This window comes from Porites lutea, chromosome 2 (assembly GCF_958299795.1).
Source record: "Porites lutea chromosome 2, jaPorLute2.1, whole genome shotgun sequence".
In the NCBI taxonomy this organism is placed as follows: domain Eukaryota; kingdom Metazoa; phylum Cnidaria; class Anthozoa; order Scleractinia; family Poritidae; genus Porites; species Porites lutea.
The window spans coordinates 53,714,609-53,718,454 of record NC_133202.1 but is presented as its reverse complement, the minus strand read 5'-3'; positions in this window follow the sequence as shown (position 1 = coordinate 53,718,454).

Sequence of the window (3,846 nt, the reverse complement as noted above, 5' to 3'; positions counted from 1 at the left end):
TGTTGTGAAGGCGCGTTTTTGTCCCCTGGACAGAACTTAACCGAATATTCAAATAATTTCACAAGGAGGGAAGGATTATCTAAAGGGTGATGGGTCAAATATAGGTCACTGTTTATCAAAGTGGCCATCACTAACAATGACCTCCTTTTGGAAGAATCGGAAACCCATTCAACGTTCGTAAATACAGCCTAGTGCTTGAGCTGTTCAGAGGCTCTCATGGCAGGTGTGGAAAGGGGAAGGAAAGTCCTTAGAAAAACGTCTCTTTTAAAGTCATCTTTCTAACTACTTGTAGGGAGAGTTTTCGTGGTCTCTCTGGAGCTGTCTCCTCAGAAGCATTTGCGCGTGTGATAAGTAGCACTGCATGCTAAAAGAAGCAAACAAGGGTATTTCAGACCCCATTTACGAGGGTAGGACAATTTTTTAACTGACAAAAATATGCTCAAATTCGCCTTTCGTTAACTCTGGACCAACGAAACCGTGCTAGTTTTTCAACGACAAACAATACAGTACTGCAATCTAGCAAAATTTGCACGGTTCAGTGTAAATGGGTTGTTCACGACAGGTAAAAAATTCGCCGGTTCAAAAATTTATCGGAACCCTTGTAAACCAAGAAAGAATGAGTGTGTAAACGGGTTCTTGTCTGTTAGAATACCCCTGTGTTAATTAGCGAATAGGCGATGTAGTGAGTTTTTTTTTTTTTTTTCACTTTGGGATGCTTTCCGCCTAATATATAGATTTAGCTGGGGCTAAAAGCGAAGCTTCTGTTTATCAGTATACTTAAAGTGAGAGCAATTAACTTCAAACTTTATACTTTAAATCCCGCAAACACACGAAATGAGTCTATAAGTCTAGCTTCTGTATACTGCAAAAAAATATTATGAATCAAGTGTATTTGCAGGCGCGCGAGTCTCAGCCGTTTACGGACAAGATGCCTGCAAATGCCTTTGGAGCTGAATGATCACACCTGCAATTAACTAGGCCATTTAAATTGAAATCTTACAAACAAATCTTGTTACTTCTAGAGTAAACTATACCAGGTATTGTTTTATTCTATAAAGTGCACGTTAAAATACACTGTTCGAAACACGTGGTTATTTTATGCAACGAGCTTGGCCCGCCTGTACTTCAATCACACTACTTTCTCCATTGAATGAAAAGTGCTTTTGTTTTTATACATGTTTCACTGAATTTTTATTCACGTTTTGATTTAATTGCCAGTCAAAAAATTCGCATTGTGCTATGCGGTTTAATTTCTTTCGTATAGTGTGGTCAAAATGTCAAGTGAATGAAATCAGAACATAGCTGGTGATTTACGTCTATTTGCACATTCTTCTTTTTCACCGAAAATAAAGTACAAAATGGAGTTGTCGATTATTCTACCGACAGACTCGTAATCCTGACAATCAATTTAATTTCAACTTTCTGCACTTTTTTGGGATTATTGACGTGTTCTTAGCCAATGAGCGTGCTGAAATTGTTGCATGCATATTATTCTAAGACAAACTGTGCTATAAAAAAAGTAAAACTTCTCATAATATTTACATCAAAACAAGAAATAGAGAACCTGGAAGTGGACTCGGGTTTACATACAAGACATCAATAGCCCCCAGGCAAACCCCTGGCATTTGACCATCACCTGTGCCCAGGGATTGAAGAATTTGACACCAAGTATTCCCGGAGTTGAGGAATTTCAGTTATACCTGAGTGGGATGGGGAATGTAAACCAGTAGTGTCAAGTTTATTATTTAAGCAATAGCAAACGTTTTCCGTGTTTGCATAGCCTGATATAAACACGAGAGGGGTTGGGAGAATGCGAGACGGTTATGAAAACCCGAGACGAAGTCGAGGGTTTGCATAACTGTCGAGAATTCTCCCAACCCCTCGAGTGAGAAATTACAGCGTTTGTATGAGAATCTAACGCCGAATAATTTCCGTAAAACGACTGTTCTTGAAAAAAATATTAATATTAAACTAATGCTTCACTCCTAGCGATTCTTCTGTAAAAATTTGAGGGCGTTACTTGCAGCTACATGCGCTAGAACCACTTTTTACGATTTTCTATACATTTGTCTGTAAAAATGTCTCTTCTTGCCGACTAAAATTTCCCGGGAAAAATTGCAGACAAATATACAGAATATCTAAAGCAAACGTCTGGAGAAATTTAATCACAGTTACGGCCCCCAAAATTTATTAGTAAAATCCTTTCTGCGTAGCTTTAGTTTACAATTCATTTTTTTTCAGAAAAGCCGTTTTACAGAAATCATTCGACATTAGATTTTCATACAAACAATGTAATTTCTCACGCGGTTGCCAACTCGCCAAGATGGCTTTCAAAACCGTGACAAGGTCAAGCTCATGGTTTATGTTCCTGTAAACTTTGCTTTCAATTTAGTAAAACAGTACTACATTATGTTACTGGCTGTACACACCACGGTTAACAAGTAAAACGAGTATAAAAAAAACCCACCAAACAAAACGAAAACGGAAGAAAGAAAAAGCAAACGAAAAAACACTTGCCTCTTGGAAAATTCGAATCCGGATCCTCAGAATTGGAAAACAATGCCTCTCTCTACTAGACTTCCTCCGCAAACACTAAATTATTATGCTCAAGAGATATATGTTCCCTCTCTATGATGATCTCTGTGATGATTGACAGCTTTCGAGAATGACTTTGATATTAAATTTTTAACTGATCGTAGCTCGACGTAAAGCTCAAAAAAAAAAAAAACAGATACTCTTTTAGGGTTCGTCCAGGGCTCCTTGCAAAGCCGTTTGAGGAATTTATGAACTGTTGATCGGGTACTGACTTAACCATACCATTCTCTCTCTCTCCAAGACTGTAGCAGCTGCTCGTAAGGTGTCTTTTCATTGGTCGGAGAAAGCATTCATAGTTTAGTGTTTATTATTATATCCATTGTTTTACTGTGAGGGTAGCAAACCAATTAGCTGTTAGGATTAGAAGAGCTGCTACATGAACCCTCTCCCTGGAAAGAAGAAAAAAATATGGCTGCGAAAATAGACCGCAAAACAGTCGTTTTTTTTCTCAAAATCAGTAAAGAAATCGGTAAAGCGTGCCGTAAGAGTCGTACGCGCGCGCAGCGCGCGAGCCTCACACTGAGCGTCTCTCCCCAGGTCTCGCTCTCTGTTTTCAGCCTCGTTCCAGACCTTTTGTTTGACTGCTCGCGCGTTGCGTACTTGAATACGCAAAAATACGGACTGTTTGCAGTCCACTGCGAAAAAGTTCCTTTTGGCCTTTCAAAGTTCTCCTCTATGTGAACTTTTATTTCGGCAAACAAACAGTAAGGATTCTCAAACTCTCAAAAGTAAGTCTCCTTTCCGATTTAAACTTGGAATATCGGTCAATTTAGGCAATTCCTAAGCTTCTGGCTCAGTTTTCGTTTCCTCAGCCGTACTGCTTTGAAAATGCAGAGACAATAAGTTAGCCTGCAAGCAAGCTCTCCTGTTTGGGCAAGCGAAGCGTGCCTCGCGAGAACGCGCGAGCGGGGGGTCGAGGAAAGTTCTACTGTTTGGGCTAGCGAAGCGTGCCTCTCGAGACCGCGCGAGCGAGGGGCCGAGGAAAAGAGAGCTTGCAACGATCTCTCATAAATTTTCATTTCCACCCCAGAAACCCCGGGACTCCGCAAAGCGTGAAAACTGTCACTGCAAACGTGCCGCAGATTAGAAAAGTGACAACCGCCTGTCAAGTAAGTTTAGACAGCCGAGGGCGTAGAATTATTTATTTATAAATTGCTCTCGCAAAAGTATAAAAGCAATGTTTTTAATCACTGATATGTTTGTTTGTTTGTTTGTTTGTTTTTTTCACGGATAAGAGCTCACCACTTTGAT